General features: G+C 37.4%; 1 protein-coding gene across 1 annotated transcript in view; it reads right to left on the bottom strand.

The window, feature by feature from the left end:
- The window catches only part of LOC126458281 (sterol O-acyltransferase 2-like), a 268,197-nt gene that overhangs the window by 28,831 nt on the left and 216,779 nt on the right, over positions 1-22,587 (bottom strand). The gene's annotated exons all lie outside the window — the stretch shown is intronic.

The raw sequence follows: 22,587 nt of genomic DNA, 5'->3' as shown, positions 1-22,587 counted from the left end.
AATGAGTTCTTTTTTTGAAGTTGTCCATAGTTTTTTACGCCAATTGTGGTGGAATGGCAGCCACTTCCTGGGTGATAATCTCCTTAAGTGTTTGCAGGGTTAAAGAAAAAAAAATTTCAAGGTAGTAAGTGACTTCAGGTGCTAGGTGATGTCTCCTTATGAAGAGAGATGTCTAGGAAACAACTCAACATTTATAGATAATGCCAATAAGTGGGAGGTGTGGCACCGTTTTGTTGGAACCAGACTTCTCCCTTTTCATTGTCGCAACAAACTGATTTAACTTAGGTTGAAGAAAGGTCTATTTCATGTGATAGTAGTGATTTGAATCAAATATTCCCTACGCCATATTCTAAAAAAAAAAAGTGTACCCTGTAATTTGCCACTTCTTCCTACTTACATCTGTTGAACACATTAAACATTGTCCAGTCCAAATAATTCGTAAGTGAAGTCTTTTGTCAAGATTTGAGAGGAGCAAAGATTACAATGAACTTTCTACTTTACTTAGCTTGTCATGTTGAGTTGGCTCCATTTCTTGTTGTCTATGGTCATGGTTCTTGAAGATTTTAATGTCACATCGGGTTCTTATGGTTGGTTTGAACTAAAAAACTTGTTGCAGCAGCCTTTTTTATGTAAATGTATTTTCTCACATTTTAGTATATCATACAGTATTTTGATTTTACACATTAACAAAGCCAAAATTACATAGTTCACAAAAAATACAAAAATACGTCCAATCACATCAGAGACATGCATACGACTCTCACACTCTGCGGAAACAATATTTCAAAGGGTTTACAATTTTTCTTAATAAATGAATTTCTAGTACATTACATTATTAATTTCGATTACTATTACAAAAATGAATTCAGAGACAAACGTAGTAAGCAGTACAGGATGGCGTGATTAATAATGGAAATTTTAAGTATGCCAATAATACGTAATTTCAAAAGTTTCTAAATAATAATAATAATAATAATAATTTTCTCTCTACATTCAGAACTAGTACTTATACATTATAACATTGGAAGTAAAATATGTTATAAAGTAATTCCTTTTCATGAATTTTAGTTTGAAATACAATCTACTGTGTATAAAAACATATGACAGGTTCAAAAAAGCAACTGAGATAATATTGATCTGCCTAGAATTCAAAAAATAATACTGGTATAGACAACTACTGTTGAGGAAAAGTAATGCTTGAGGTGGATGTCCTGTTACAACAACCCCCTCACATAATATGGAATCAATGTGTTTACAATATTTTTGTGACATACAGTAAGTTTTGCCAAACAGTGTACAAAATGTAGCCAAAAGATAAAATACAGATTGTCGAAGTTAAATTCCAAAATTACAAGAAAATTTTAGGGCATATGAACATAACTTCCTTATGAACATAAGTATAAGTTATGTTGAGGTTCTGTGGATATTGAGAACATGATAAAAATGTACACATTTGGTGATTTATTATAACATTTCACATTGGTACACTTTACTACATGTTAGCACACACACAATGAATATGGACGAAATGGAACTGAACAGAATAGCATATAGGAATAAAGATGTAGAAACAGTCGAAGATACACACATAGCTCACCACATAATGATATCATTTAAATGGGTTTGACAAACTTAACACCCCCCACTTCAAAACATTTGAATGATATTCTTAAAAAATACCTATACCTTACAAGTTCAGGAAATCATAATGTTTCTCTTTTCTCAATCCTTTTGTCATTATGTCTGTAGGCATATTAGTTGTAAGTAAACAACATCAATGTGCTTCCATCTTTTATGATTTGAATGATCAACAGACAAATTCAGGGCACACTGATAATCATTAAATAATGTGACAATTCTTAAAGCTTATCAATTCATGTAAAAAGGTCCTTAAATATTTCCAAGATGGTGTAAAAGGAAATCGTGCTTCACTGTGGAAAAAAGTAAATTTTAATGGTAAAAAGAAAAAGTGTGTAAATTGTAAGGACGAAATTTCAAGGTTTAATGAACGTATTTCCAGTTTACAATTTATAATAGGTGCTTTAAAGATGGACATGTAGAAACTTCAATCCCTAATGTGTGAGACGCTGATGAACACAGAAGATTCGTCATCAGGAAACGGAAGAAAACTGTTTCCAGGAAGGGCAATCTGAAAATAACACTGAAACTTACGTGTGTAAAAACTGTGAAACTTTAGTGCTTAAAAACAGTCAATCACAAGAGCATAAAAACTTTATTGTGCACACTGCTGAAGATTCACTGAACACGCCAGTCGGAGCCGAAAAGTAATCAGACTGTTGCTAATTGATCACCCGAGTGCGAAAATTGGAAAACACGAGATGATCTGCGTTTTAGGGGATAGTCACGCCCGGGGAACTGAGAAGTTGTCTAAATAATTTAATCCATACAAATGTTCACTTTGTGAATGTCCCACAGCATCATGATTTACCGAGTTGATCATGCGTGAACCGCAAAATTGGTGTCGCTAACAAGAGTTTCGCCGAAATATGTAATCATTTCCAGAATGTTGATGTTATAGACACAAACATTTTAGAGCGAAGGTTCTATACGGCTCAAGGCCTTCATTTAAACACATCAGGAAAAGAGGTTCTGGCTGATAAAATGTTTACTAGTGTCTCGCCTGACGAAGAATGGCTCTGAGCACTATGGTACTTAACTTCTGAGGTCATCAGTCCCCTAGAACGTAGAACTACTTAAACCTAACAAACCTAAGGACACAAGAAACATCCATGCCCGAGGCAGGATTCGAACCCGCGACAGACTGTGGTGCCTAGAAACGATCGGCCACCACGGCAGGCTCTCGCCTGACAATGAAGAAACCAGGAGAAGTAGCAATCTAATGCAAATTACAAACCGTTTTTGGCGAGCAGCAAACACTAAAGCCCTCAATCACTTGCAAATTACGAAGTGGTTTAAACCTAGTAGGCCAGAAAGGCACAATCAATCGTAAAACGGCCTCAAATTACGAAATGGTTCAAGCCAAAAAGGATCGTGGTGAATGAAGCACAAATTTTGCAAGCTCCAAAAATAACTTCATCACTTGATCGTCACCAAGTAGCAGAAACCATAATCAACAAATACTACACCAAGAATTTTCGGCACTTTTCGAGTTTACGGGGAACAAAATTTTCGAAAATATTTTTTCTCACTTTTTGATCAGTTAGACTATGTTGATCTCTAAGATGTTATTTATTTTCATCCCCAATAAAAACTTTTTAATATATCGAGAGAAAAATTTTCTTCTTCATTTTTTGACCGGATCACGAATATGTTATTTTCAAACATCATTCAAGCTAAATCGTTGCACAAAAAAGCACTCGGATAAAATCGCCTCATTCAGTTTACACTAAAGTCAAATAACAGTGCAGTTAAGTGTAAGTTCGATGTTTGTTCTGTGCGTTTGTTGTACTAATTCGTAATTACTAGAATTTTCCCTGATTTGACCGAATTTCGTATGGTAAATTTGTTCGACGTTTGTCGTGATAGTGATTCAGCTATTGAATGGGCTTTCGCTCATGGTTTGCTGAAACGTGAGAGATTCTGTGAAGATGGGCAATGCCTTGGCGGTGCGAATAAAATGTTCTTAGAACGCAAGCAATGTGCCGACGGTCGTATTTGGCGCTGCTCTGTAAGACGCATTTGCAGGAAGAAGAAGTTTTCAATTCGCAAAGTTTGTTTTTCTTGGGTAATCATCTGTCTATCGAATTCATTAACAAAATGGTTTACTTCTGGAGCTTCGAACTCGATGAATAGGAATTTTTGTGAACTCCAAATCTCGGCTAGTACGGCTGCGGATTCGAAACAGTTCTGCAGAGACATTTGCCACGAGGATTTTGTGCAAGAGCCGATTGTTTTAGGCGGTCCAGGGAGTACAGTTGAGATCGACGAAACCTGTTTTGAACGTCGAAAGTACAATCGAGGTCACAAGGGTAAGGAACAGTTCGTATTCAGCGGATACGACACTAAGACCAGAGAAAGCTTCTTCGTTCCTGTAGTTCGAAGAGATGCTGCAACTTTGCTGCCGATTCTATAATATGTGCAGCCTGGGACCACTACTGTTTCCGATTTGTGGGGAGCGTATAACACAGTCCAGAATCTAGGTTATCAGCATTTGACTGTTAATCATTCCATGCATTTCGTTGATCCAATTACTCACGCAGCTACTAATCATGCTGAAAGCGTATGGCAGAAAGCAGAACAGAAAAACAAGCGCATGTTTGGTACTCATCGCAATATGCTGTCCAACTATTTGGCCGAGTTTCTATGGCGGCAACGCTTTGGATCAAGCCCATTTCACAATCTAATTGATTACATCAGGCGCGTTTATCCGAATGCTGCAATTTAACTTGAATGATCTTTACGCATTGATGTATTTCGATTACATGACAATATGTTGTTTCACTGTTTCAAAACTGATGAAAAAAATGTCATATTCGTGATCAGCATAGTCAAATTGACGATAATCGGTAAAAAATGAAAGATTTCATGGGTGTGCCTTTAAACTCGATAAGTGCCGAATTTTTTAGGCATCATGTCACCTGCAGAAGAAGAAGAAGAAGAAGAAGAAGAAGAAGCAAAAGAAGTTCCACCAGCAACAGAAGAAAACACAACAGCCAAGCAGACTGCACACGGAATAGCAAGCAGACAGAAAGTAGTACGCCCATTACATCTGAAAGATTTTTTTAACTACAGATACAAAGAACAAAAAGCACCCAAGATAAGTGACACCTCTACAGACAAGTCTAACCTGTCCATCTTGCAACGAAACATTAGGGGAGTTAGCAGCAAAGCAGATCAGCTTTCAGTTAATATAAATGACAGAAATTGTATAAACAATGTTCAAATATTATGCTTTGCAGAACATCATAACACAAATGGCATTAACTTATTACCGTAAAACGGGGTGACTTGGGACAGTGGGATGACTCGAGACATTTTGACAGTGTTTTGTTTTTAATTATGTTGGCAGCAGTGGGCGGCCAGAACTGTGATTTGCTCATTGTTGTCGTTTATGTGATGGTGTGCTGATGTCCTCAGGTTGAAGGGAACAACTTGTTATCAATGAAGTACTACTTTTAAATATTTGAAAATTGTCAAAATATTAACAAAAAAATGATAGTGAAACAGGAAGGCCTGCTGGTTGTAATGGATTAATACTGGAAATGTGGTTAATGTTTAAATGCGATCCCCACTTCTATCTCTAATAACAACCACAGAAAGATAAAAATTTAGGCCCATATTTTGGACTGAAATTTTCGATTTTGAAAATGACATCAAACTTGGGGTGACTTGGGACATGTCGTTGATCGGCAGAAACCTTTCATTAGACTTAACTAAAGAGAGTTGTATGCACAAAAGCGCATTATAATGAATTTGTTGGTATTTCTTATACACATTGGAGTCATTGTTAGTATTTGCTTATTGTTTTATGGTTAGGTTAAGGGGTTAGGTGAGGTTATGTTAGGTTACATCACATTTGATATTACTGTGTGTACTTGTTTATCAATGTATTTGTTTTTGCAGTATAGTTTGAAGAACATACTACTTTAAATATCTACAAGGAAACTGTTAATGTTTTTTCAGATGCCTAGAGAGTATATTAGGAAGGTTGGTGGTAGGCTTTACAAATGATATGTTACGGAGAATCTTGCAAAAGCTGTGGCAGATGTTCAAGCTAAAACTTTGTCTGTAAGACAAGCAGCTGATAAGTATGGTGTCCCCAAGAGCTCTATTCAGAGATGGGTATCATCAGCAAAAGCCTCTCCACCCAAGAAATCCGGTGGCCAAACTTCTCTCAGTTATCATGAGGAAGACCTCATAGTAAGCAATTTGGTAACTGCGAGTGAGTGGGGTTTTCCCTGGACCTCAATGGGTTTTCCCTTGACTTCAATGGATATTAGAGTAATTGTCAGACAATATCTAGACAGGCCGGGAAAAAGAGTGAAAAAGTTTAATAACAACCTTCCACGATGGGAATGGATTGTGTCTTTCCTAAAAAGACACAAGCAAATTCTGTCTGAGCGATGGTGTATGAATATCAAAAGAGCGCATGCTACAATTGACCAAACAATGACGCAAGAATATTTTTCTTAACTTAAGAAAAGTTTCGATGGCATTCCTCCTAAAGCAATAATCAATTATGATGAAACCAACAATACTGACAATCCTGGAGTTAAAAGGGTCACTGGTCGAAGAGGATCAAAACTTGTGTACCGTATAATGGATAGTTCAAAAAGTAGTATTAGTGTCATGTTCTATGGCACAGCTAGAGGTGAGCTGCTTCCACCATATGTAGTTTATGGTGCATCGCATGTGTATGATACTTGGAGGCAGGACGGCCCAAAAGGTGCACTTTATGGATGTTCAAAAACTTCCTGGTTTAATAAAATTATATTTTCAGATTGGTTCGAAGGAATCATACTTCCATATGTGAAAAAGCTGCCCAAAGAAGTGCCAAAGGCTGTAATAGGAGATAACTTGTCCAGTCACATCTCCATAAATGTTTTACAGAAGTGCAGGGAGCATAACATTAAATTTGTATTACTGCCACCCAATTCAACACATCTGTGCCAACCTCTTGATGGGGCTTACTTCCGTCCACTGAAGGCTGAGTGGCGCAAAGTTTTAGAAGAATGGAAGCTGAAGAGTCAGGGTCCTATTATGAAGGGCAAATTTCCTGCAGCACTGAAGAAGACGCTCAACGTTATGAATTACAATGACCCAACGAGGTACAACTTAAAAGCCGGATTCAAAAACACTGGAATTTTTCCATTCGATCCACAACAGGTCTTGACACTCATTCCCAAAACTACTGAAAATGAAGGTGACATTATTTTTAATAAAAATAGCTACACCACCTCTTTCCTTGTTGTCTATAGAGTAGTAGCTCGCAATGTTGCAGTTAGAATCTAAATGTACCGTAAAACGGGTTGACTTCGGACACTTTTTGTGTTTCCTTAGCTGTTTCTCAGAGCCCATGCAACTTATGAAAAGGATATATATATCAAAAGTTAGATCTGGGTCAGTAGATTACATTCATGTATCAAATATTATCTTAAATTCGGTCATTTATTTTTTATTTAATTTTTTGTTGGTGTCACCCCTGCAGGGTGGGGTGACTTGGGACATGTGGGGTGACTTGGGACACCTACAAATATTTTCCACAAAACTGCATTCACCTCACCAAAGAGGTGACTGGGGACAGTGAAAATGTTTTTCTTTTTTCATTTTAAATATGTGACACCAATTTTAGTGTCTTTTAAAATGAAATAATCAAAATTATAATATATTAAAATTAAAAACAAATCTTGAAGAAGTTAAAAAAGAATCAAAAGAAATTTTTATGATATTTATTGTCTTAAAATAGTGTTTCACATATATAAAAGTACAAAAATCAATTGTTTCAAGTTGTTTTTAATTACAGTAATTAGATTTTTTTCACATTAGGTACTCTGCAGTTTCATACGGTAACTTGTAACAACCACGACGAACAAAGAGGGGAACAAGTTTGCACAGAACTTGTGAAATAGAAACTTCTTGAATTTCTTCTACATTTGGAAAAGCATAAATGTCTGATTGCTTCTGAGACTTTCTAAAAAATGAGGTTTTCACTTTGGAATCTTTTATGGCCAATATTTTCCCTATGAATGTTTTCAGAACAACCTGGGATTTTCGTCCAACAAGGACTATTGAAGGAAGGCGGATGGGACCAGTCCCCATCTTAACACCAAATGAAGAACAGCTGTTGGAAGATTTGGATATTAGGGAAAGCAAAAATTGGTTTTTCGATGCATCTGGATGAGGTGAAAGATGCTGTGCACAAATTTATCATGGATACAGGAAGGAAAAATCCCTTTACAAATTGTAGGTCAGGAGAGAAATGGGTGAAACTATTCTTAAAGACATCCAGCACTTTCACATCGTAATGAAGAAATCATATCAAAAGGGAAAGTGAGTTTGACTGAAGGCATTAGACGAAACTGGTTTGACAAACTTGAGAAATATCTTCAGGAAGAAAACTGTCAGGACATACTTCTTGATAGTGACCGAATGTTCAATGCTGATGAGACAGGAGTTGAATGTTGCCCAAAAACTGCAGGAGTCCTAGGCCCAAAAAATTATAAATTCTTTTTTACCATTGCTCCTGGCTAAGAGAAGGAATGCGTCACTATTTTGGCTAATTTTTCTGCTAGTGGAAAAGTTATTTCCTTATGAAAGGATTCCAAAACACATATCTGAATTCATTCATCATGACAGATTCTTTGTTGGAAAGAGTGCGTCAGGATGGATGGTCGCACCAACATTATATGAGTATGTTGCCAACTGCTTTTATCCACGGTTACTGGAAAAACAGGCCACACTTCCTGTTTTGTTACTTTTAGATGGCCATAAGTCTCATTTAAACATAGAACTAAGTAAGTTCTATTCAGAGGAAAGAATACTGGATCCTTCTATGTTCAAGAGACTTTGTGACAAAAAAATTAAAATGACAAAATTACATATATGACCTTAAAAATGCCAAGTTAAGAGTACATTTGTTCATTGCAAAATAATCGTGAATGTGAAAAAATTAAATTTCTACCTTCACTAAGTGTTTAAAGTGCGCTACTCTATGGCGCCACAGAGAGGTATGTTTTATGCTATTTCCAGATGAGTATTAGTTGTGTTATCTATGGCTGATTGTTCTATTGTTGCAAAGAATATTGAAATCAACATTGTTATAGCTCATAATAATTCTTTCTGTTGAGGTAAGCTAATTGCATTTCTTTATTTCGTAAGTTTTATAATATACATGCAGCTTGTAACACACGTAACAAAAATGATACAAAAGTTTAATTTGTGATCTAGTAAATTTGTACTGTACAATACCTTTCTGTAAAAGTGAGGTTATGCACATTTTTTACAATATCATGCCATTACATGGCATTTCGAAATCTTATTTAGCACTCTTAGAGCTGTTACGGGTGTTACTAATTTTTGTTTTGGGTGTTAATTAACACATGTGTAACACCTGTAACTTGAATTTGAAGGTTTAATGCCACTTTCATCTTTAGTAGGCCTAGGCCCTACATTTAAATTATAACCAAAGGGTATTATTATGAATGAAAAAAGTTTTTAACTATGTTTATTACATATGAAAACAGTTGTAATCATGAAAACTAAATTTTTTTTCCTCTGCATACATTTGTTTAAAGCATTACACCTTGTAACGGAACCTATTAAAGGCTTTACTTTACCGAAGTATGTGATACCCTCCAAATTAAACCAGTTTAACGGGTATTTATGATTATAGAAACGTTATTGTGTATGTTAACAATGATTGCATAACTTGTCTCCATAAACAGTCAACCCATTAAATTATACTGAATAACTGACCCACACAAAGGTTAATATCACTTGATCACTGATACAGCAAATGTCATCATGTAAAAACACTAAGTTCATCTTAAATAATTAATATGAAGTACGAAAAATAGTGGCCAACTTATGTATTTTGGATCTCCTTAAATAAAAATCACCCAGTGAAACCTATTTGTTCACTTGGACCGTTTTCACTCAGTATTCACGTAAACACTTCAATTTTAGATGAAAACCAATGTAATTCTTAATAATTCATGTTATTTACTTATTTATGCAAATTAGAAAAGTCAATTGACAAACTTCTAAATACAGCCTTTTTGTAACAAAGAATTATTCTGTCCAGTCAACAAATCTGTCTGTCATTTTAATAACCTGTTAAATTATGTCACTCGATATTAATTACTAACTTTCATGCACAAATTACGATAACAGATGTACTTGTGACTTATAAACTATATCTCTTTTTAGTAGTTCTCTGACAAGGTTATAAATACAAGCAGCAAGAATGGTCGGGAGCGGAGTCTGAATGTCACTTTGGTAAAGCGTATGTGTGTTATTGTTTGAGGTGGATAAACATTCCAAAGAATATGTAAAAGAAGTGCTACTTTGTGTTGTGTCATTGTCTTTGGTGGACAGTGGAATTAAGATGGCCACCAGAGTAATAAATATTTGAAGTTTAAATATTTGTTGGTTTTACTCATTATTTATCATCAAAACCACATAAAAAACATGGGACCTCATCTTTTTACCCCTAGACAACCAGATTTAGAGCTAGCATTAGCATCGAGACACAGCAGCGATCCAGCAAGCAGCGGCGATTACCACAATTCATTTTAATGGCGCCACATCATAGCTACAGAAAAAAGCAAGGTATTTTGTTGTTGTTGTCGTTTAAAAAATTAATAGTTAACATGTCTTTACCTGAGAGTGATGAGATCGTAGGAAATGTAAAAATTGAACCAGGGGAGAGTGAACAATTAAACTTAACAGAGTGGCTAACAGGGTTTGCAACTCAAATAAGCTCGCAACTTAAACAATTTAGTGAACAAGTAAATTTGAAACTTAAAGAAAACACAGACAGGTTTGATCTATTAGGTTCGAAACTTAAAGAAAACACAGATAGACTGGATAAGTTAAGTTTGAATTTTGATCTATTAAGTACTCATCTCAATGAGAAGTGTGAGGAAATTAAAACTACCCTCAGTAAGGACACTGGAAAACAGTTGATACACTTCAAAAAAGAATTTCAAGTTAAAGTTGAAAGTTTAAACAAAAACATACAAGCTAACACAGACAGCATTGCTGTCATCAACAACAGAGTAGATACTGAAGTAGAAAGATTAGATCAGAGAGTAGACAAAACATCAGAAAACCTTAAACAAGAATACAACCCGTATACCGCTAATGTAGATACAAAAGTAGAAAATATACACACTAAATATACACAATTGGAAGACGTTGTGATGTCCAAACATATGTTTTACAATCAAAATACAATGTATGGGCACACCCAAGTGAAATGCTCTCCTAGTGAAAATCTGCACCCTATTGACTTTATTCACCAATGTAAGGATATGTTTGTAGTAGGAATGTCAGATAACATAAAAATTAAGTTAGTAAAAAGGTTTCTAGAAGGGGAAGCCCTATCCTGGGCAAACGAGAATAATGATTCTTGGAATACTTTTGGAGAGTTTGAATCTAAATTTATTTGTAAATTTTGGTCACAATCCATACAAGCCAGATTAAAGTCAGAATTTGTAAATGGACCAGTGTATAGAGGGAAAGTAGGGGGAATGCAAAAATTTTGCAGAGATCAATTGAAAAAACTTGCTCACTTGAATAACTCTTTTGATATTACGACACAAATTGATGTTTTAAAAAGAAGGTTACCAGAGAGACTGCAGTGGGAAATGGACCATAGATCAGTCAATTCAATGGAAGAGTTCCTGGAATTTGTAGATAGATTAGATAGGGCCTTGGAAAGAGAAAATAACAAAAGTTTTGGTTCTGGCAACAACCAGTATGGGGGGTGGGGGTGGGGGGTGGAACAGGAATGTAAATAGAGATTATTATGGGAGGAGAGACTTTGAAAATTCTAGAAATAATGCTCCAAATAGCATATGATAGGAGATATGAAAATGGTTTCAGGAACAGTACACATGAGGGAGGATGGAGGAGAGATAACAGGAATGATAGAAACAGGTATTGGGGAAGAGAACAAGATACAAGGGGGTTTGTTGAAACTAGTGAACAATATGACAACTACAAACAGACAGACCAAGGGAACCAGCCGGGAAACGGTGGACAGCCCCACTAGATGTCTGTAGTTTTGGGGCTAGACAATATTATGACAGAACAACAACCGAAACTGGAAAAGGAGAGGATACAATGTAAAGAGTGAGTACCATGAAAATACTGATGTTGTTAGAATGAATAAATTAGAATTTAATAAAAGGTTTTGGATACTACGAGTAAAAGTGATACAGTTAATAAAAACAGTGTTCAGGCACAGGTAGTTAGTGAAAGTGTAGAAGTTGAAGGTATTGCAGAGTTCCATAGTTGGGCTGAAAAAGATACTGGTGTTAATAACAAATCAGACACACCACAAATATAATCTATTTTTGGGGGTTTATTTGATAAGAGGGGGGATGATGAAGTGTTTAATGGAGCCAGAGACTCAATTGCTCAGATTCAAATACATAGGGGGGAAACTGAAGATGGGGTTGTTGTGGAGAAGGAAGAAGAAGTAATGGAGGGATATTTAAATAATGATCCTAAGTCAAGTGATGTTATTGATGAGAGTGTGGAGGAAGAAATAAAAGTATTTGTAGAATTGAAAACTGATGATGAGGTAAAGGTAAGTGATGTGACAAATATGGGTAATAATGGGGTTAATTTAAGTGAAATGCAGGCTAGGGAATGTGTATCTGATGACAAGCTATTGCGTATTGGGAACTATGAAACACTAATCTATGACAATGGTAATAATACTAATATTAAAGAAAATATAAAGGGATGGAATGTAAATGTGAGTTTTCAAGAAAAAGGGGAAAAGTTTTTAGAAGTTTTGTGGAACAACTATGGAAACTGTATAAACAAAGATGCCTTTTGGAAAGAATTAGCAAAGGTAAGTGCAACCTTGTATCCTACATGGTGGATAATAATCCGTAGTGGACTTAATAAAAAATGGGGTGAAAACAGTAGTTTGTTAAGTGGCAACACAGCGTTAAGAGGAACAGATGAAAACAAAGGTTTATATTTAAATGTCAGTGCTATGCAAACAGAAAGGGATGTGTCTAAGTGTAGGAAAGAGACATTGGACTTAGGAACTAAAGAAATGGAAAATGATCTATTGTTTGAAAATACTGAAATAGACAAAGATGTTGTTGAGCTATCTTGTCCATATGTTAAACATTGACAAGTGGGAAGGAAGAGTGTTAGTAGACACAGGAAGTCCTGTTCCTGCCATCACTTCTAGACTTAGAGATAACCTCAGAAATTCTCAACATTTTCCTGAGATGCCAGTTGTAGGATTAAAAGTGAAAGGAGCTACAGGCGGAGCCAGTAAGGTAGTTAAGAAACAAGTGTTACTTACTTTTAAAATTGATAACCTAAATTTTGAACATGGATGAAAATTTCATTTTAGGTATGGATGGGATATTAAAAGTGAATGCTGGGTTTAATTTTGCACCAAACATATGTGTATTATAGAACCTGTTAGGGAACAAAGCTGTGTAGTGAATTTGTTAATTTTAAACTGTGGTGACAGCTGGAACCACATTCAATAAGTGTTTCATGAAAATGAGGGTGTTTATTACCCGGATGAGACCTTAAAGGGAGATGCAGAGGGTCAAGAGTTTGATAAGTTAATAGAGAAAAAACTGGGGGAAGCTGGAAGCCTAAATATTACATAGAAGGAAAAATCAAAAGAGTTATTATGGGAATTCCAAGATGTGTTTGATGACGGACCTGGTAGAGTGAAATATTATCAATGTAAATTACAGTTAAAACCTCATGAACCTTTCTTTATAAAACCGTATGGAATACCATTTGCAAAAAGAGATGCTGTGGAAAAAGAAACACAAAAAATGGAAAATTGGGAAGTTATAGAAAGAAGTTGCAGTGCCTATAACAACCCGTTGGTCATTGTAGAAAAGGGAGACAATAGCATTAGGATTGTATTAGACTCCAGACATCTGAACAAGTATCTCATCAGAGAAAGCGACCACCCAGAAAGTATAGATGAGCTGTTAGGTAAATTTGAGTGTGTCAAACATATGACAAGCCTAGATCTCACCGCTGGTTTTCATCAAGTTGAAAATAGTCCTGATTCGAGAAAATACACAGCCTTTCTATATAATGGTAAATGTTATCAGTATACAGTCGTACCATTTGGTCTCAATGTATCAGTTGCAGAATTCATCAGAGCATTAGATTTTGTACTTGGTCATGAAACTAGTTCAAATTTAACCATTTATGTAGATGACTCCTCCCCCCCCCCCCATGATCCATGGACCATGCCATTGGTGGGAAGGCTTGCGTGCCTCAGCGATACAGATAGCCGTACCGTAGGTGCAACCACAACGGAGGGGTATCTGTTGAGAGGCCAGACAAACATGTGGTTCCTGAAGAGGGGCAGCAGCCTTTTCAGTAGTTGCAAGGGCAACAGTCTGGATGATTGACTGATCTGGCCTTGTAACAATAACCAAAACGGCCTTGCTGTGCTGGTACTGCGAACGGCTGAAAGCAAGGGGAAACTACAGCCGTAATTTTTCCCGAGGGCATGCAGCTTTACTGTATGATTAAATGATGATGGCGTCCTCTTGGGTAAAATATTCCGGAGGTAAAATAGTCCCCCATTCGGATCTCCGGGCGGGGACTACTCAAGAGAATGTCGTTATCAGGAGAAAGAAAACTGGCGTTCAACAGATCGGAGTGTGGAATGTCAGATCCCTTAATCGGGCAGGTAGGTTAGAAAATTTAAAAAGGGAAATGGATAGGTTGAAGTTAGATATAGTGGGAATTAGTGAAGTTCGGTGGCAGGAGGAACAAGACTTCTGGTCAGGTGACTACAGGGTTATAAACACAAAATCAAATAGGGCTAATGCAGGAGTAGGTTTAATAATGAATAGGAAAATAGGAGTGCGGTTAAGCTACTACAAACAGCATAGTGAACGCATTATTGTGGCCAAGATAGATACGAAGCCCACACCTACTACAGTAGTACAAGTTTATATGCCAACTGGCTCTGCAGATGACGAAGAAATTGAAGAAATGTATGATGAGATAAAAGAAATTATTCAGATTGTGAAGGGAGACGAAAGTTTAATAGTCATGGGTGACTGGAATTCGAGTGTAGGAAAAGGGAGAGAGGGAAACATAGTAGGTGAATATGGATTGGGGCTAAGAAATGAAAGAGGAAGCCGCCTGGTAGAATTTTGCACAGAGCACAACATAATCATAACCAACACTTGGTTTAAGAATCATGAATGACGGTTGTATACATGGAAGAACCCTGGAGATACTAAAAGGTATCAGATAGATTATATAGTGGTAAGACAGAGATTTAGGAACCAGATTTTAAATTGTAAGACATTTCCTGGGGCAGATGTGGACTCTGACCACAATCTATTGGTTATGACCTGTAGATTAAAACTGAAGAAACTGCAAACAGGTGGGAATTTAAGAACATGGGACCTGGATAAACTGAAAGAACCAGAAGTTGTACAGAGTTTCAGGGAGAGCATAAGGGAACAATTGACAGGAATGGGGGAAAGAAATACAGTAGAAGAAGAATGGGTAGCTTTGAGGGATGAAGTAGCGAAGGCAGCAGAGGATCAAGTAGGTAAAAAGGCGAGGGCTAGTAGAAATCCTTGGGTAACAGAAGAAATATTGAATTTAATTGATGAAAGGAGAAAATATAAAAATGCAGTAAATGAAGCAGGCAAAAAGGAATACAAACGTCTCAAAAATGAGATCGACAGGAAGTGCAAAATGGCTAAGCAGGGATGGGTAGAGGACAAATGTAAGGATGTAGAGGCCCATCTCACTAGGGGTAAGATAGATACTGCCTACAGGAAAATTTAAGAGACCTTTGGAGATAAGAGAACGACTTGTATGAATATCAAGAGCTCAGATGGAAACCCAGTTCTAAGCAAAGAAGGGAAAGCAGGAAGGTGGAAGGAGTATATAGAGGGTCTATACAAGGGCGATGTACTTGAGGACAATATTGTGGAAATAGAAGAGGATGTAGATGAAGATGAAATGGGAGATATGATACTGCGTGAAGAGTTTGACTGAGCACTGAAAGACGTGAGTCGAAACAAGGCCCCCGGAGTATACAACATTCCATTGGAACTACTGACGGCCTTGGGAGACCCAGTCCTGACAAAACTCTACCATCTGGTGAGCAAGATGTATGAAACAGGCGAAATACCCTCTGACTTCAAGAAAAATATAATAATTCCAATCCCAAAGAAAGCAGGTGTTGACAGATGTGAAAGTTACCGAACTATCAGTTTAATAAGTCACAGCTGCAAAATACTAACACGAATTCTTTACAGACGAATGGAAAAACTAGTAGAAGCCAACCTCGGGGAAGATCAGTTTGGATTCCGTACAAACACTGGAACACGTGAGGCAATACTGACCTTACGACTTATCTTAGAAGAAAGATTAAGGAAAGGCAAACATACGTTTCTAGCATTTGTAGACTTAGAGAAAGCTTTTGACAATGTTGACTGGAATACTCTCTTTCAAATTCTAAAGGTGGCAAGGGTAAAATACAGGGAGCGAAAGGCTATTTACAATTTGTACAGAAACCAGATGGCAGTTATAAGAGTTGAGGGACATGAAAGGGAAGCAGTGGTTGGGAAGGGAGTAAGACAGGGTTGTAGGCTCTGACCGATGTTGTTCAATCTGTATATTGAGCAAGCAGTAAAGGAAACAAAAGAAAAATTTGGAGTAGGTATTAAAATCCATGGAGAAGAAATAAAAACTTTGAGGTTCGCCGATGACATTGTAATTCTGTCAGAGACAGCAAAGGACTTGGAAGAGCAGTTGAATGGGATGGACAGTGTCTTGAAAGGAGGATATAAGATGAACATCAACAAAAGCAAAACGAGGATAATGGAATGTATTCGAATTAAGTCGGGTGGTGCTGAGGGAATTAGATTAGGAAATGAGACACCTGAAGTAGTAAAGGAGTTTTACTATATGGGGAGCAAAATAACTGATGATGGTCGAAGTAGAGAGGATATAAAATGTAGACTGGCAATGGCAAGGTAAGCGTTTCTGAAGAAGAGAAATTTGTTAACATCCAGTATTGATTTAAGTGTCAGGAAGTCATTTCTGAAAGTATTCGTATGGAGTGTAGCCATGTATGGAAGTGAAACATGGACAATAATTAGTTTGGACAAGAAGAGAATAGAAGCTTTCGAAATGTGGTGCTACAGAAGAATGCTGAAGATTAGATGGGTAGATCACATAACTAATGAGGAAGTTTTGAATAGGATTGGGGAGAAGAGAAGTTTGTGGCACAACTTGACCAGAAGAAGGGATCGGTTGGTAGGACATGTTCTGAGGCATCAAGGGATCACCAATTTAGTATTGGAGGGCAGCGTGGTGGGTAAAAATCGTAGAGGGAGACCAAGAGATGAATACACAAAGCAGATTCAGAAGGATGTAGGTTGCAGTAGGTACTGGGAGATGAAAAAGCTTGCACAGGATAGAGTAGCATGGAGAGCTGCATCAAACCAGTCTCAGGACTGAAGGCCACAACAACAACAACAACAACATGTAGATGGCATTTTAAACACTGGGAAAACTTGGGAAGAACACCTTGAATTATTAAGGGAGGTATTTATGAAACTTAGAAAGGGAGGAATGACATTAAAATTAGAAAAATGTAAATTTGGGCTAGAGGAGTTAAAATTTTTGGACACATCATTACAGAACAAGGGATTTTGCCAGGCAAAGACAAAATAAAAGCCATAGAAAATTTTCCAACACCTAGAAACAAGAAACAACTCAAATCATTTTTCGGCTTCACATGATTTTACAGAAAATTCATCAGTAATCAAGCACTAAATGCAGTTTGTTTGTATAACTTGCTTAAGAAAAATGTAGTGTGGGATTGGACACCAGAATGTGAAGATGCTTTAACAAAATCAAAACACAGCTATGTAACAGCCAACTTCTACATAGACCAGACGTGTCAAGTCCTTTCTGGCTAGCTACTGATAGCAGCAATACAGGGTTAGGAGTACATTTATTTCAAGAAAAGGAAGTAAATTGAAAAATGGAACACCGAACAATCGCATTTGCCAGCAGAATTCTGCAAAAACATGAAAAACACTACACAGTGACAGAAAAGTAATTACTAGCTATACATTGGGGTTTTACAAAATTTAGAAATTACCTCTTGGGACGTAACGTAATAGTACAGACAGACCACAGAGCATTAAGCTATATCCAAGAGTACAGGTTATACCATAACAGACTCACCATATGGGCCATGTTTCTCCAGCAGTTTGATTACGAAGTGAGGTACATTCAGGGAAAACAAAATGTGGTAGCAGATGCTTTATCCGGACTACCTTTGGGAAGTGATTCGGAAGGAAGTAGTGGGGAAGAGGAGAGAATTTTCAAAATTTTGTATCTAAAGGGCGTTAAAGAGGAAAAGGAAATACAAAAAATCTGTAACGACATTAGGAGGTTTCAGAACCACGATGAAAACTAGAAACTAGTCAAAAGCTACATAGGAAAAACTGGGGGAGAAAAGGTAGGAGCATACTATAAAGTACACAAGAGGATACTATTCAGAAGACCTAAACCGGATTTAGGCTATTGGACACTGTGTTGGCCTGAGCAACTAATAGATACACTCATTACTGATGTACATGAAAGCTTTGGCCACTGTGGCACCAGTAAGTGTATTCAGAAAATAGAGAACATTTATTTTTACAACACTAGCAGAAGAGTAAAGAAAAAGTTATCAACATGTAACAGATGTCAGAGGGTAAAAGTGACTAACCAAACAACCAGGGGAATAATGCAGAACATATTACCCACAAATAAACTCGATCTCATTGCAACCGACATCTACGGACCATTACCCAAGACAAGAGGGGGTTACAGTTATATTTATGTCATGGTAGACATCTTCTCCAAATTTATAAAGCTTTATCCCTTACAGAAAGCTACCAGCAAACATATAGTTTCAAAAATGACAAGTAATTATTTCAACACTGTGGGAAAACCAAAGGCAATACTTTCAGACAATGGGTCTCAGTTCACCTCAAAATACTGGAAAACTTTTATTGAAGACACGGGAATTAAACAGATTTTAATATCTGCTTACCACCTGTCAAGCAACCCAGCTGAGAGATACATGAGAGAGATTGGAAGACTTTGCAGAACCTACTGTAGCCAGAACCACACTAATTGGTTAGAGTACATAAATAGTTTTGAAGAAATAACGAACAGCTTGCAGCACTCTTCCACTGGATTTTCCCCACATGAAATAATGCACAACCTATACCCCGATAGTTTCTTCACTGAAAACAGAGTACCCACCTTGCAAAATTATGTCACCCCAAGAAAGAGAAGACTGTGTATGGGAAACCATGAAAAAACAAGGGGAATCAAGAAAAAGGAGACCTGCAGCTAAAGGAAAAGCTACACAGTTCAAACCAAGGGACCTTGTACTCATCAAGACACAAAAGAAATCAAAATTATTGTCAGCCAAACTTAAGAAGTTTTTTGATATTTGCATTGGTCCATTTGAAATAAAAGAAAGCCCACATCCTAATGCGTATACACTTATCTTTCCCAGATCAAGAAGGTTATTTGGATTAAGAAACCATATAAACATGATTAAGCACATTTCCCTTTTTGAATACAGTTACTTACCCATTTTCTGTAAAGCATTTTACCAGCAAAGATTTTTACTGGGTGTGTCAAATAGCAACTACCACTCATCCTATAGACCCTGGAAAAGTTCCAAATCTCTGAGAGAATGTTTTTATATTTTTATTGTCACTATTGAATATTACCTCCCCCCATGAACCATGGACCTTGCCGTTGGTGGGGAGGCTTGCGTGCCTCAGCGATACAGATAGCTGTACCGTAGGTACAACCACAACGGAGGGGTATCACTTGAGGGGCCAGACAAATGTGTGGTTCCTGAAGAGGGGCAGCAGCCTTTTCAGTAATTGCAAGGGCAACAGTCTGGATGATTGACTGATCTGGCCATGTAACAATAACCAAAACGGCATTGCTGTGCTGGTACTGCGAACGGCTGAAAGCAAGGGGAAACTACAGCCGTAATTTTTCCCGAGGGCATGCAGCTTTACTGTGTGATTAAATGATGATGGCGTCCTCTTGGGTAAAATATTCTGGAGGTAAAATAGTCCCCCATTCGGATCTCCGGGCGGGGACTACTCAAGAGCATGTCGTTATCAGGAGAAAGAAACCTGGCGTGCTACGGATTGGAGCGTGGAATGTCAGATCCCTTAATCGGGCAGGTAGGTTAGAAAATTTAAAAAGGGAAATGGATAGGTTAAAGTTAGATATAGTGGGAATTAGTGAAGTTCGGTGGCAGGAGGAACAAGACTTCTGGTCAGGTGACTACAGGGTTATAAACACAAAATCAAATAGGGCTAATGCAGGAGTAGGTTTAATAATGAATAGGAAAATAGGAATGCGGGTAAGCTACTACAAACAGCATAGTGAACGCATTATTGTGGCCAAGATAGATACGAAGCCCACACCTACTATAGTAGTACAAGTTTATATGCCAACTAGCTCTGCAGATGACGAAGAAATTGAAGAAATGTATGATGAAATAAAAGAAATTATTCAGATTGTGAAGGGAGACGAAAATTTAATAGTCATGGGTGACTGGAATTCGAGTGTAGGAAAAGGGAGAGAAGGAAACATAGTAGGTGAATACGGATTGGGGGACAGAAATGAAAGAGGAAGCCGCCTGGTAGAATTTTGCACAGAGCACAACATAATCATAACTAACACTTGGTTTAAGAATCATGAAAGAAGGTTGTATACATGGAAGAACCCTGGAGATACTAAAAGGTATCAGATAGATTATATAATGGTAAGACAGAGATTTAGGAACCAGGATTTAAATTGTAAGACATTTCCAGGGGCAGATGTGGACTCTGACCACAATCTATTGGTTATGACCTGTAGATTAAAACTGAAGAAACTGCAAAAAGGTGGGAATTTAAGGAGATGGGACCTGGATAAACTGAAAGAACCAGGGTTGTACAGAGTTTCAGGGAGAGCATAAGGGAACAACTGACAGGAATGGGGGAAAGAAATACAGTAGAAGAAGAATGGGTAGCTTTGAGCGATGAAGTAGTGAAGGCAGCAGACGATCAAGTAGGTAAAAGGATGAGGGCTAGTAGAAATCCTTGGGTAACAGAAGAAATATTGAGTTTAATTGATGAAAGGAGAAAATATAAAAATGCAGTAAATGAAGTGGGATAAAAGGAATACAAACGTCTCAAAAATGAGATCGACAAGAAGTGCAAAATGGCTAAGCAGAGATGGCTAGAGGACAAATGTAAGGATGTAGAGGCTTATCTCACTAGGGGTCAGATAGATACTGCCTACAGGAAAATTAAAGAGACCTTTGGAGATAGGAGAACCACTTGTATGAACATCAAGAGCTCAGATGGAAACCCAGTTCTAAGCAAAGAAGGGAAAGCAGAAAAGTGGAAGGAGTATATAGAGGGTCTATACAAGGGCGATGTACTTGAAGACAATATTATGGAAATGGAAGAGGATGTAGATGAAGATGAAATGGGAGATACGATACTGCGTGAAGAGTTTGACAGAGCACTGAAGGCCTGAGTCGAAACAAGGCCCCAGGAATAGACAACATTCCATTGGAACTATTGACGGCCTTGGGAGAGCCAGTCTGGTGGGCAAGATGTATGAAACAGGCGAAATACCCTCAGGCTTCAAGAAGAATATAATAATTCCAATCCCAAAGAAAGCAGGTGTTGACAGATGTGAAAATTACCGAACAATCAGTTTAATAAGCCACAGCTGCAAAATACTAACACGAATTCTTTATAGACAAATGGAGAAACTAGTAGAAGCCGACCTTGGGGAAGATCAGTTTGGAATCCGTAGAAATACTGGAACACGTGAGGCAATACTGACCATACGACTTATCTTAGAAGAAAGATTAAGGAAAGGCAAACATACGTTTCTAGCATTTGTAGGCTTACAGATAGCTTTTGACAATGTTGACTGGAATACTCTCTTTCAAATTCTAACGGTGGCAAGGGTAAAATACAGGGAGCGAAAGGCTATTTACAATTTGCACAGAAACCAGATGGCACTTATAAGAGTCGAGGGACATGAAAGGGAAGCAGTGGTTGGGAAGGGAGTAAGACAGGGTTGTGGCCTCTCCCCGATGTTATTCAATCTGTATATTGAGCAAGCAGTAAAGGAAACAAAAGAAAAATTCGGAGTAGGTATTAAAATCCATGGAGAAGAAATAAAAACTTTGAGGTTCGCCGATGACATTGTAATTCTGTCAGAGACAGCAAAGGACTTGGAAGAGCAGTTGAATGGAATGGACAGTGTGTTGAGAGGAGGATATAAGATGAACATCAACAAAAGCAAAACAAGGATAATGGAATGTAGTCGAATTAAGTCGGGTGATGCTGAGGGAATTAGATTAGGAAATGAGACACTTAAAGTAGTAAAGGAGTTTTACTATTTGGGGAGCAAAATAACTGATGATGGTCGAAGTAGAGAGGATATAAAATGTAGACTGGCAATGGCAAGGAAAGCGTGTCTGAAGAAGAGAAATTTGTTAACATCGAGTATAGATTTAAGTGTCAGGAAGTCATTTCTGAAAGTATTTGTATGGAGTGTAGCCATGTATGGAAGTGAAACATGGACAATAAATAGTTTAGACAAGAAGAAAGTAGAAGCTTTCGAAATGTGGTGCTACAGAAGAATGCTGAAGATTAGATGGGTAGATCACATAACTAATGAGGATATATTGAATAGGATTGGGGAGAAGAGAAGTTTGTGGAACAGCTTGACCAGAAGAAGGGATCGGTTGGTAGGACATGTTCTGAGGCATCATGGGATCACCAATTTAGTATTGGAGGGCAGCGTGGAGGGTAAAAATCGTAGAGGGAGACCAAAGGATGAATACACTAA

The sequence above is a fragment of the Schistocerca serialis genome, chromosome 2 (genome assembly GCF_023864345.2).
Source record: "Schistocerca serialis cubense isolate TAMUIC-IGC-003099 chromosome 2, iqSchSeri2.2, whole genome shotgun sequence".
NCBI classification, from domain to species: Eukaryota; Metazoa; Arthropoda; class Insecta; order Orthoptera; family Acrididae; genus Schistocerca; species Schistocerca serialis.
This window is presented reverse-complemented; position numbering and strand designations above follow the sequence as displayed.